Source organism: Cryptomeria japonica, chromosome 5 (genome assembly GCF_030272615.1).
Source record: "Cryptomeria japonica chromosome 5, Sugi_1.0, whole genome shotgun sequence".
NCBI lineage: Eukaryota > Viridiplantae > Streptophyta > Pinopsida > Cupressales > Cupressaceae > Cryptomeria > Cryptomeria japonica.
This window is the reverse complement of record NC_081409.1, coordinates 761,698,051-761,711,833: the sequence shown is the minus strand read 5'-3', so window position 1 is coordinate 761,711,833 and position 13,783 is coordinate 761,698,051.

Sequence of the window (13,783 nt, the reverse complement as noted above, 5' to 3'; positions counted from 1 at the left end):
TAAGTGGATAGATTTATGTGACTACATTTGCCCCTGTTTGAGATGGTGTGGTTTATCCCATCATTTCAAAGAAAGAAAGATAGGTGTGAAAATATATGTCCCATAAATGTTAATTTAGTGGGTGGTATTCCCCCTCGAGAGATGTTTTAAAAAAATCGACCGATCTCTCGAAAAAGAGAGAAATTGGGGGAAGGTAGAATAGAAGAAATTAGAAATAATGGCAGAAGAATGGGAGAAGATGGAGTGAATACGGAGAAAGGGGAGACTAGTGAGTACCCTTAGGTCATGTAGGAGATACGGTGTAAATGTGATGTGTGCTTTCAATTGATGCTATACAATTGATGAAAATTGGTTGGACAATCTAGTGCAATCATTGAAATTTCCCTAGTTGAGTTAAAGCATGATAGTTGATGTCAGTTGGTCACTTGGACAGGATAAAGTTTGAGTAAGTGAATCAAAATGACCGGATGAGACATAGACAATTGATGTAATTGCCTAATGAAGTCAAGGTATCTGAAGAAAAATACTTGTTGAGACTTAGAAAATTGATGTAACTGTCCGTTGGATTATGTTTGATTGGTTTGATCAATTGATAGTGTTGGCATTGTAGGTTATTTATGGTTAATCATAGCAGGCCCATTGAGACTAGGTCATTGTGATAAATACCTGTTGTATTCTAAGATTGCCATGATCGATTACCTATTGAGACCCGAAGATACTTGATCAAAGTATTTCCTGATAGTCTAGGTGTGTGTGAGTCGATGTGCCTATGTAGACAGAGTAACTGGATTGATTGGGTTGATGGGACACAACTTAGGTTATGTGATGCTGATGATTGAGATGGGGGGGGTTGGGGGATTCTATTGTAGATAGAAGGTATGGAGGACCTATTATGGGAAAGGATGCACAGTATGCAATTATGATGATGACCTAGAGAGGAAGGTTGAGGGGGGGATTCAATGTTAGATAGAAGATATGGAGGACCTATGACTCATTCCTGTGGAAGCAGAGCAATATAGAGTATTAATTCTCATTGCTATGTATGAATGATATGCAACTATAATTTATATTAGGTGATTTCTCATAGAAACCTGAATTACTTTCATGTAAACAACATATATGAATAATGAATGAGAAAATGGATGGGTGATATGCAACATAATGCAATATATACAGATGAGATGAAATGATGATCCATAGATTATTCTTAGTGCTTTATTTTCAACATTGAGAGTGGTAGTATCAATCTTGGACCAGGTAGTAGGAACCAAGTTTGAGCATTTCGCCTGTAAGCAAGCATCACAAACAAAGAAAAGGGACCCTCCATTCTAATTCATGTTCAAATGGTCGAGGTATATGCTATAGTCAGAAAGCCATAGTGATCCATGACTGTATTTTGCATAGGATTACATATCTTAGTGAACTTCCCACGTAGACACCATCAGTACATACCCCAAAACTTCATTGGAACAATTCGCAAATAGCAAACAAAGAAAAGATATTTAAGAATCGTCTCGACTACTCTAATCACTTGTGGATATCATGGAGTAGCGTAAGAACTTGATATAAATAAATAAATAACAAATGACCAAGTACTTATCAGCCAAACCAAATTTTCTTGTCAAAAAAAATATTAGCATGTCTCATGTGTAAGGAAGGATGCATCCTTGTGAAGATGGTCGTGTGCAGATGTTTTGATTGGTTGGTTGATCATAATAGGTGGTCATTGTTTGAGTAGCTCAAAAATGTTTGTGTTTGTGTCTATTGCGATGTGTATGTACAATGAATAGTGTTGGTTGCAATTTTTTTGATTGATTTTGATGTTTTTGTCATGTTTTTGGATTTTTTGAATGTTTGTGAATGTTTTTGGTGTTATTTCAAACATTTTTGAATGAACAACTCAATGAATCACAAGAAATGTAGAATCCACTTTCATTAGTAGGTTAAGAGCATTGCCCCCAGTTAGATGTCGCTATGAAAGCATGATGCGGGGCACATGAAGGAATAACCCTACTTACATATCAATACCCAACCATGGTATAAATGATGGATGAATGGATGCAGTGGATGTGATTGCAACAAGTCTGAAAGATAATGGAGCCATAGCCTTTATGAATGGTGCCTATTTGATAGGTTTTCACCACCATACTTACCTAAGGTGCCACTGGAGTGGTTTTCACCATTTGAAAGAATGATTTTTCTTTACTATTTTCTTGATTTTTTGTATTTTGTTCATTACTTTTTCTGATACTCGATGAGCCTAATACTTTGCATAGCTTATGTATGAAACCTTTTGAGATGCATGATTCTGATAAGATCTATTAGTGGTTCTCCTTCTAAAGTAGCTAATTGATATGCCCCAAACCCGAAGACAACAGTGATGACATATAGACCCAACCAATTAGATTCAAACTTTCCCTGATGTTCTCTGTTTGGTTTCTTGCGAGGTTTCTCCCTCAAAACAAGATCTCCTACTTCAAACATGTGAGGTTTGACTCGATGATTGTATCTTCTGCTCATGTATTGCTGACATGCTTTGAGGTGATTTTAGGCAGCTTGTCACCTTTCATCAAGTAGTTCCAAGTCTTGAAGATGTTATACTCTGTATGCTTCATAATCTATCAAATTGTGCAAGGAAACCTATAGAGATGGTATTTCAACCTCAATAGGGAAGATAACTTTTCCTCCATAAACTAATGAATAGGGAGTTGCACCTGTAGGGGTTCGAATGCTAGTTCGATATGCCCATAGTGCTGGATTCAACTAAATTTGCCAGTCATGACCAACATCATTAACTCTCTTCTTAAAGATTCTCAATATATTCTTGTTCGATGGTTCAACTTGACCATTTCCTTGTGGGTAATATGGGGTGGAAAAGCGGTGTTGGATATGAAATTTCTCATAGAGTTCATAGACATCTTGATTTTTGAAAGGGAGTCTATTACCTATGATGATGGACATGGGTACACCATACTAATAGATGATGTAATTAAGGATGAATGAGGTGAGCTTCTTGCCAGTGACTTGGGTAAGTGGAACAACTTTGATCTACTTTGTGAAGTATTCTATGGTGATAATGATAAATTTATAGCCATTGGATGAAGATGGATGGATTTTACCCACAAGATCAAGGTCCCACTGTCAAAAAGGCCATGGTGTTGTGATTGGTTCCAATTCTTGTGCTGGTGCATGTATAATATCTCCATGAACTTGGCATTTCTGCACTTTCTGACAAAATAGTAGGAGTCTTTTTCCATAGAAGGCCAGTAGTATCTCACTCGCATGATTTTATTTGCTAGTGAAGGACCACTTGAATGAGCCCCATAAATTCCTTCATTTACCTCTTTGAAGGCGTTTGTTGTCTCATCCTATTCCAAACATTGAAGGAGAGTACCATCAAGACTGGGTCAGTATATGGTTTCAGCAACGATGGTGTATTGAGTGGTTTGGCGGATGAAGGTTTTACATTGGTTATTGGATTGATTATGAGGAAGTGTGTGATCGTGTAGGTCAGTAAAGAACTCACCGTACCATGGAGAGTCAGAATCGGTAAGGCGACATATACTCTCGGATTCAGGGATATCATAAGTGGGGATCCAAAGTTGTTCTACTAAGAACTCATAGCGTGTAACATTTTGTGGATGATTTAAGAGAGATACAATTGTAGCCATCGTGTCGGTAGCTCAATTATGATCTCTTGGTACTTGCTCAAAGGTGATAGTCATAAATGATTCTTTGAAACTATCCACCTTTATTTTAAATGGCATGAGTTTATCATCCTTGGTCCGGTATTCATCTATGACTTGTTGGATGACCAGTTGGGAGTTTCCATATACATGTATCTCTTTTAGATGCCATTGTATAGCCAGTTTGAGTCCTCTGATCATGGCCTCATACTCTGCTATGTTATCTGTACATGGGGAAGTGAGCCTGTAGGACTTTGTGATGTTATCACCTTGAGGTGTGATGAATAGAATACCTTCCCTTGAGCCATGTCTAGTGTATGAGCCATCAAAATATATCTTCTAGGGTTGTGTAGCTATGATCATGAATATTTATTCATCTAGAAAGTTAGAAACAAGAGGATGGTCACCTTTGAGTGGTGCATCAGCCAATTGATCTGTAATAACTTGGCCTTTGATAGATTTATGGTCCACATACTCAATGTCAAATTCACTCAGAATCATAACCCATTTAGCCAAGCAGCCTATCAATGTTGCCCTGCTGAGTAGGTATTTTAGTGGATCAATCTTGGAAATGAGTTGTACCTTATGCGTTAACATGTATTGCCTCAATTTGGTGGCTGCCAAGATTACTACTAGGAAAACTCTCTCAATAGGTGTGTAATTGAGTTCATAGCTTACCAGTGTGTGAGAGATGTAGTAGACTACACACTCTTTTCCTTCCGCATTATGTTGTGCTAGTAGTACTCCTAATGTCATGTTTGTTACTGAAATGTATAGCAATAGAGGTCTGCCTGGATTTAGTGGGATCAACAATGGTGTGTTCATTAGATAGTCTTTGAGCATCTGAAATTCATGCTGGCATCTTGCATCCCATTAAAAATGGATATTCTTGTGTAGCAGATGGGTGAAGGGATGACACTTATTAGCCAATTATGCAATGAATTGCCAAATTGATTGTAGTTGCCCCTATAGTGTCCTTAACTGACTGATGTTCTTTGGAGGTGGCATGTCCATGATTTACTTGACTTTTGTAGGATCTACCTCAATGCATTTGCTTGAGACAATGTATCCTCAGAGCTTCCTCGACGTTACTCCAAAGACATTTCTTTGGATTAAGGTGAACATGATATTGTTCTAGTCTGTCAAATATTTTATCTAGTATAATAAAGATGACCTTCTCTTGTTAATTATTTAGCCAATAAATCATCCACATAATCTTTCATTATGGTGTGCATCATACTGTGAAAGATGGTGGTTATAGCTATTTGATATGTTGCCCCTGCATTCTTCAGACCAAAAGGCATCACATTCCAACAGTATGTTCCTCATGGGCATGTGAAAGCAAGTTTATGCTGATCCTCTAGAGCAATCTTAATTTGGTTGTACCCTAAAAAGCCATCTATAAGAGAAAGCATGGCATGTCTTATTGTTAGGTCCACGATATTGTTGATTTTTGGGAGGGGGAAGTCATCCTTAGGACATGCCTTGTTTAAATCTCTGAAATCTGTATAGATATAGATTCCCCAATTAGGTTTACCCATAGGTACTATATTGGAGATCCACTCTGCATAATCAATTTGTCTGATGAAACCAACATCCAAGAGCTTCTTAAGTTCTTCTTTGACTAGGAAAACAATCTGGGGTGCATCTTTCAAAGGTTTTGTTTGATAGGTTTAGCTCCTTCTGCTATAGTGAGGTGATGCATGACCAAATCTAGATTGAGGTTGGGCATGTCTACATAGGACCATGCAAAGTTGATTTGACACTTCTAGAACAATTCGACAAAATTTGGTTGTTCCTCTAGAGTTAAGAGAGATACCAAATGTATTTGGTGAGGATTCTCAGTGGTCCCCACATTGAATTATTTTGTTTCCTCTATTAAGATAGTCGATCTCACTTGACTTTTACTAAAGGGGAGGATGTCAAACCTTTCATCCTCAAGCACCTCAGAGAGGTTTTCACCTTTGGATACACTCTTTGTTTTGACTTTTTTTTGGATCAACAAGTGCCACTGTGTGGTTTTCACTAGAAGATCCATGTTTTATTATGATATTTTTGTAGCTAAAAGGTTTGGCATCTACTCCAAAGTACGTTGTGTTCTTAAGTTCGATGGAAAATCTAGCTTTGTGATTTCTGTTTGGTATGTTATCCCAGAATTCTAAAAAGTCTATGATTGCCTCATCATTTTGGAAGTGGTCAAGGCATGGGGGATTTAGTTGATTCCATTTGATGAGTTCAGGATGGATAATGAGTATTACCTCATCAATCAAGTTAAGTTCATGGGAATCATTAGTGATGGTTAATACAATGGCATGAAGTTTCTCTATGGTACTCTCCCTGTTAGGTTCAGGTGTAGGATTTGACGTAGTGCCTATGGAAGGTGCTTCTAGCTTAGGAACCCAAAAGATTTTAGTCCATGCCTCTCCATAAACAAGTATATCTTTGCGAGGTGGAGGGGGTGATGTGTCTTCCTCATCTAAAGTATTAAGATGTACTAAATCAAATTCCCACTCATGTGAGTTGGTCTCTGAATCCCTTTCAAGCATCCGATTACTATACCAGGTTGGGATGTCTTTTGAGTGGAATATAGCATTAGTGACCGACTTATGTACTTCTATAGGTGGAATTGTTGGTACTACGGGTACCATTGATGCTGCTGGGGGTACTGATACTACTAATGGTGTGATCAGTTCTGTTGTTGTGATTATTGGTGCTACAGGTAGGATTATTGGTTCTGTTGGTGGGTTTATTGGTGTTGTTGGTACTGTAGGTGTGATCATTAGTGCTTTTGATGTTGTATGAATTATTGATGGGATTATTAGTTTTTTTGGTGCAGTTGATGTTACTGATGGGATTGTGGGTGCTGCAAATATGAAGAATTGATTTGATATGAATAGTTGATATGAGATTGATGTTGTGAGACTAATATGAAATTGATATAGAGATTTGATATGATAATGCCTCCCTCGAGATATCGTTCATGCACTAAAGACATGAATGATCTGTCGAAAGAAGAAGAAAACTATTTGAAAGATAGAAGAGTGAATAGTTGATGACATGCATGGGTTTGACAAGACTGATTAGATTGATATTAAGTTTGGTTTCAGGAATGATACTGCATATATAAGACAAAGATGATCAAAGCATCTAGTTTTACGAAAGATACATCCTATATAAGACTTGATCAAAATGTCTCATTTTAGGAAAGATATATCCTGTATAAGACATGGTATAATGGATCAAATGAAAAGGATGGATAGAATTAATAAGATTGGGATCAAGTCTGGTTTCAGGAATGACCCATCCTGTATAAGACAAAGATGATCATAGCGTCTAGTTTCAGGAACGATATATCATGTATAAGACTTGAACAAACATCTGGTTTTAGGAAAGATACATCCTGTATAAGAAAAAGATGATCAAAGCATCTGGTTTCAAGAATGATATATCATGTATAAGACTTGATCAAATGTCTAGTTTCAGGAAAGATAAATCTTGTATAAGACATGATATAATGGATCAGATGAAAGGATGGATAGAATTGATAAGACTGGGATCAAGTCTGGTTTCAGGAATCACACCTCTTGTATAAGACATGATAGACAAGATTTGGAAGAATGATGAAGATATGAAAGTGAAGAAAGATTCCATGATGATGTGATAGATATGCATGTGATGGATGCAAGATGAATGTGACTAGATGATGATGATGATGATGATGAGATGTTTATTGAAAATAAGATGTTTGATATGAGATGTAAGAATGTCATACTGATAAAGATAAGGCTAACTAGAAAAAAATCCACTAGTCATATTGATCTATTTCATTGTTTTGTTTTGTTCGATGATTGATAAAAAAAATGTCTAGTTTCAAAGAGTGAGTACCCCATATGAGACCGATCTATCTAGTTTTGAGTGTACCTATCCCTATATAAGACATGTTGATGTTGATGTCAATAGATGGATTGATTATCAAGACTCGGTGATTGATAGGAATGTCTGGTTTCAAAGAGTGAGTACCCCATATAAGACCGATCTATCTGGTTTCGAGTGTACTTATCCCTGTATAAGACATGTTGATGTGGATGTTGATTTTGAGTAATGAATTCATTAAGAAGACATGGGATTAGTTTGATCACAAATTTTGAGAGTCTTCTTATTGTTGAATTGATGGATGAGAAATGCGTTAGTGCTTTGATTTTTAATTTTTATTTGATTTTGACGATTTTTCTAATTTTTTAGTTTGTGGATATTTAAATTTTTGGATCTTTTTAGATTAGAAGAAAGATGTGTTTGGTTGCCACTATTTATAGAAAGATAAGGAATGGATGAATGAACCGTTGAGGAGGATTCCCTTTATTAGGGTCCTAATGGAAGTAGTCTCTTCCTCTTCCACAATCATGATGGCTATGTTGCTCAAATGCTTGTCATATTTGTGTTGTATCAAAGTTAGAGGGTAGTTTGGCACCCTCTTGAGCAAGTTTTAAGAAATGAGCATCTGCATTGTTTCTAAGGATCTCATCAAAGAGCCTATTGAATTTGGGGTTATGTTGTGCTCTTTCTATATTGTCAATAGTTGGAGTGTTTGGATCCTTTGAATTAGTGCCTCCTCCAATGGCCTCATGAGAATCTTTGAGGTTTTCTTCCTCCTCTTCAATTTCTGGTTGTCGGCTTCTCATTGATCTTGTGTGAGCCATGCTTTTTATGTTTGTGAAAATGATTTATGAGGTGTTAATGAAATGTTTTATGGAAGACAAGTTTTATGAAATGTAAATGTTGGATGATAAATATCTAACACTGAAGGTTGGATGCCCACAGAGTTCTTTGTCAATTGCTCTTGTGTGTTTTCAATAATTTTTGATGTGATAAGGGATAGCAAGGTTTGAGATATGTTACAAACCAAGCTACCTAGCAATGAGAGGATGCACTCATAAACTAGTTTTAACCTAAATATAAATGAATCTTAGGATGATTGATCCTAAATTTAGAGACACTCTAAAAAGTGATTTGTTGTTTTGATTTAGAAATATCTAAAAAGTACTAAGGACAAGATTGTTTTTTGTGTTTTGGGAGTTAGATGGATTGTGATGTGTTGAATGTGAAAGTGGAAATGGGTAGGATGTATGTCTCAATAGAATCTTTTTGTGATAAAGGGGGTTTATATTTCTTCCTCTCTTTTAGGTGTTGGTGGTTCCCTTGGAGCTTTGTTGTAGGTAATAAAGATTTAAGGAAAGAAAGTATGGTTGATGTCGCCCACTTTTTTTTGTGATAATTAAAAGCTCTATACTATGTAAAATCTCGATTTCTCAAAGGCTCTTCATCAAATTTGTTGGATTTACCTTGAAGGCACAAATGTATATGAAGTAAGAATACCCTATGTGTGAGAAAAATTTGTCAATTGATATAGAAAAACTTCTTTCTTTTGATAAGAGCTCGTGAAACAAGTTGCCTCTTCTTCAATTTGGTCTTTTGATGAAGAGTTTGTTTTCTCATGATGTGAGTGATGGTCATACAAACTGATATTTTGTTTCACTTGTTGAGGTAGTTTTGTTTGTCAATGTTTGATGTGCATTTGTTGGATGAATACTTGGTTTGAATTTTTTTGAAATTATGTGACAAGAAAACACAGCAAGCGCACAAGCACAATAACGTTGCCCTTTTTCAATAAAAGGAAAAAATAGGTGTGGGTGTAGATCAAACCAATCATGAACTTTGACCCTTTGACTAAATGTATTTTAATGTTTCCAAAGCCCGAATTCGGCTCAAATTGTTACTGGTTTGACACAAGATGAAGACAAATCAAACACTGTTTATCCCTAAGGTCATTGGCCAGTTGTGATATTTTCAGCCCACATCTTGATATTTATTCGACTTTGGTACTACATACCTTATGAATCCTGTCGTGGCAGGTAAGGATGTGATATACTAAGTCTTGCGCAAGCATAATAGATAGATCATCCCTATGATGGGGGAGTCACCACTTTTATCAAGCTACAAGTAGCCTTTCAAAAAGCCTTGTTTCTACTCAAGAAAATATGTATGGTGAGTGTATCTTGGGAGAAAAACCATCTATTCTCTTGCACCGAACTTTTCACAAATATCCTCAATCAATAGAATGGGTGGGCTTCTATAATAAAAAGGTGTCTAGTAATGTTCAATGTTTTTGGATGTAAGTTCATTCTGTAGTGACTCACTTAAGAACCTTGGAACTTGTGGTGGGGCCCATATGTCCTTTCAAAAAGTTACACTATAGGAACAAATACACCCAAGGCTATAACTTTCGCTCTCACCTAATTTCTATAGAAGCTCGAAGGATTTATCCGGCAAGGTCATTCCCAAGAGTGATGTGTCTCTTGGCAGGCCTCTGTTAAATTATTTTTTTTAGCGTTACTAACACTTTTCTCTTGCACCTAGGACTACAAGAGCCAAGGGAGAGGATAGTGTGTGTTAGAAATGGAACAACTCTACAAACTTTTGCACAAGTGTGCCGAACATTGAAAACACTTATTCTTTTTAATTGATTTACTGCAATGTGATCTAGATGCTATTTGGAGATTTGCTCTGACAACCATGGTGTTCTTTTAAACTCGTCAAAGCAATATGTTGTCAAACTAGGAAAATGAAAATCCCAGTAAACCAAATTGAAGCACGTTTGCTTAAGGGAAATCGTTTTGTAAACCAAAATGGATGAATTGTTTGTTCTTTTGAACTTGCAAAATGAAAAATTGATTGTGAATTTTATCCTTGCAAGAAATGAAAGATTTGCCCCTGACTTGCAAGGAAACAAAGTTGTTTGTTTGATTTTGTGGTTCTTTTTAACTTTGCAAAATGAAATTCTTTTTAAGCCCAAATTAAATTTTTTGCTGATTTTAGTCCCAAAGAGAAAAGGGAAGTTTGTTTTAAGCCAAAAAGGAAAGTGAATTCTTTTTTAAAATCTAACCTTAAAAATAAAGCTAGAAAGCAAATGAAATGAAAATCCCTAATTTTTAACTCCTTGAATCCTACAAAACAAAAGGTTGGCCAAACCTGCACATGAAAAGCAAATTAGTTAGTGAAATGAAGGTTCTGGTGGGCTTCTACAAGCCTAAAATTTTGATTTTATGGTTACATAATATTTTTTTCCAACTCTCTGTTACAAAAATGCTACTCTGTGTAAACACATTAGAGCTACTTTACTACAAACGCACTAAAAGACTGACAAAAGAGCTAAAAGAGAACCAAAAGAGCTACAAGATGTATAAAAGTACTAATAAAAACTGTCAAACAAAATGAAAATTTTCTCAGACAAAGAGCGTAAAAGTGCTAAAAGAGTTACAATAGTGCTATTTCATGAACAATCGAGCTATAACCCGAACAAAAGCACTAATTCTCTAGCATAAGTGCTAAATCTTAGACAAAAGCACTAAATCTCTTGCTGTCAATAGCACTAAACCGTGACTTGTGTATGGAAATTTTAGAAAATCACAAGAAAGAAGTTAGTTGGAAATCATAAGGTTGTGTGTTCAATTCACGTCGGGTTCAACAAATGATGCGTTGCTAAAAGGATGTTTGAAACACAAGATTCAAATGTTAATCTTGTTAGTATCAATCATAAATGAAATAGAAATGAAACTACAATCCTAAGCATGTATATCAAGAGAGATATCAAGAAGATAATGGAAAGCACACAAAAATGAAGGAAGGAAACAAAACAATCCAAGATGCCCTCCAACATGCTCATAGTTTCTCCTCCCTTGTTCCTCTCCTCTCCAAGTTCTACATGAGTGTAGCTCTCAGCAACTTTTTGCACTATTATGGATGTCTTATGGAGGTTCAAGATTATGAAAATGAAGATAAAGATTATGCAAATGCAAACAAGCTAAATTTGAGAAATTACTTAATTAATCTAAGTTAATTTTATCCAAAATAACAAAGAAAACTGCTTCTAAATGCTCTCTAAAATTCACTATAAGTTAGATGCATACAAGATTTATGGATGTGGATTATGAAGGAATGGGCTCTATTTATAGAAAAAATAGAGTAATGGATGGCCAAGATTGACTAATCTTAGCAAGGACGAGGATTCATGGGTTTGTGATGCATGTGAGGGCTTTCAACCCAATCCCATGATGACAAATGTCAACGTGAGATGGCTTGAGAGGAGAGGGAAGAAGCATTAAATGCTTAAGATGACTTGAGGGTTACCTTAGGAGTTAAGGTTTAGGTTTGGGTTAATGAATAAAAATTTTATCCAATGAATAATGTCTTTATCCGATGGATAAACTCTTGTGCAAGAGTTAGTGGGGATAACCATGGTCAAAGCAATGAATGCTTGAGGAGACACATGAGTTAAATGGGGGTTGAGTTAGAGGGAAAGTCTCTAACCATGTGGGTGAGTTGAGTTTAACCATTAATGGTTATGTAAGAGCCATAAATGTTTGTGTAAGAACCATTAAGGGTTTGGAAGACTTTAGGGGTTAGCGTGTGGGAGAATAAAAGCCATTAAATGTTTTTCAAAGACTTTGGAGGCTTTGAGAAGTGACTTCAAGTTGCTTAGGAATGTGACAATAACTAGGGGATGGGATTAGGCTAATTAGGAATGGTTTAGAAGAATCTAGAATGGGATTATGATGCAAGTGGGTTTGGTGGGCGAGGAAAAATAGGATTTTAATTAAAATAAAATTACTTTATTTCAACTAAATAGGTGCAACTTGCATTTGTAGGAGAATGCAAGTGCGGGGGGTAGTTTAGGGATTTAAATAAATAAATATTTATTTATTTATTTAAAGGAAGAAAGGGGGTTAAATTAAATAAATATGTTTTATTCATTTAATTTATTTGAGATGTGGTTTAATGAATTAATTTAAATAAATTGGATAATTTATTTAGTTAATAGAAGAAGAGTTTAAAGATGAATTAATTAAATATTAATTTAATTAACTGATGACTTGTGGTTAAATAATCAAATAAATAGTAAGTATTCATTTAATTAAGTGGACATATTTATGTGACTACATGTATAGAATTGAGATCTTGTAATGGAATAGGAATTACATGTTTAGACTTAGTGCATTCTTGTTATAACATATGATTCTTATTGGTTTAATAGCATGAGTTCCTAATTGGCAAAGAAGAGTTTCATTTACTGTTATAGTCTCATATATATGTATATGGTTAATAATCTTGATGCATTGGGCAAAGATAATCTTACGAGAATTAAGAACATTTGGTTTGGTGTTTAAAATGAACTTAGAGTATTTGATGGGGTTAAGGAGATATGCATTGGTGATTCTTATTCTCATGATTACAAAGTAATGAGTAGATCTTAGTTGCATTGAATGTTATGATTTCATGATGTAGATATGTTATTGTGTTATTACTTGTAAGTAGTGATGTTAAGATACCCTAGGGAAAGAATGGTTGGATATTTACATATGGTTATGGTTAAGTTGATATTTCCATTTTCCTTAAACGTTAAATTTAGCTATGGTCACGCTCATGATGTTTTATTTATTCTTGTAAGATAGTAAACGATGTATTTGATATGTATATGATAGTTGATCTTAGTTGCATATGTTGTATTAGTAGATGTTTAATTTTTTTTTAATCTCTATTCTTAGTTAGTTTAGTTGTATTTCGATGGGCATTACAGGCTCTAAGGAAGATCTAGAGAGATGGAAACACAAATATTTTGGTTTCCCCCCCCTTGTGCTAGGGTATGTCTATGAGAAGAAGATGGGGCCATGTTTCTCTTCAATGCTTTCTCTCTTAGAGAGATTATTGATAGGAGTATTAGCACTTTCTTCATTCCCATTAGATACCCTAGGAGACGTACAAGTATTATATTTTCCATTATCATCTCTAGGATTGGGATCTACAAAAGATTTTAGCTAATCTATGTATGAAATGCATTTTCCAAAAAATGTCACCATAACACAACATACATGATACATGAAAGCTTTGAGATCTATCTGATGAAAAGGAAGCAACTTAGAAATTCTTAAAATGAAATATGTATGAGTGCTATGATGAAAAGAAGTAACATGAAGTGAAAGAAGCCATTATCCAACACATGATTATAATAAACGTACATAAAAACCAATATAATCATATGTGAA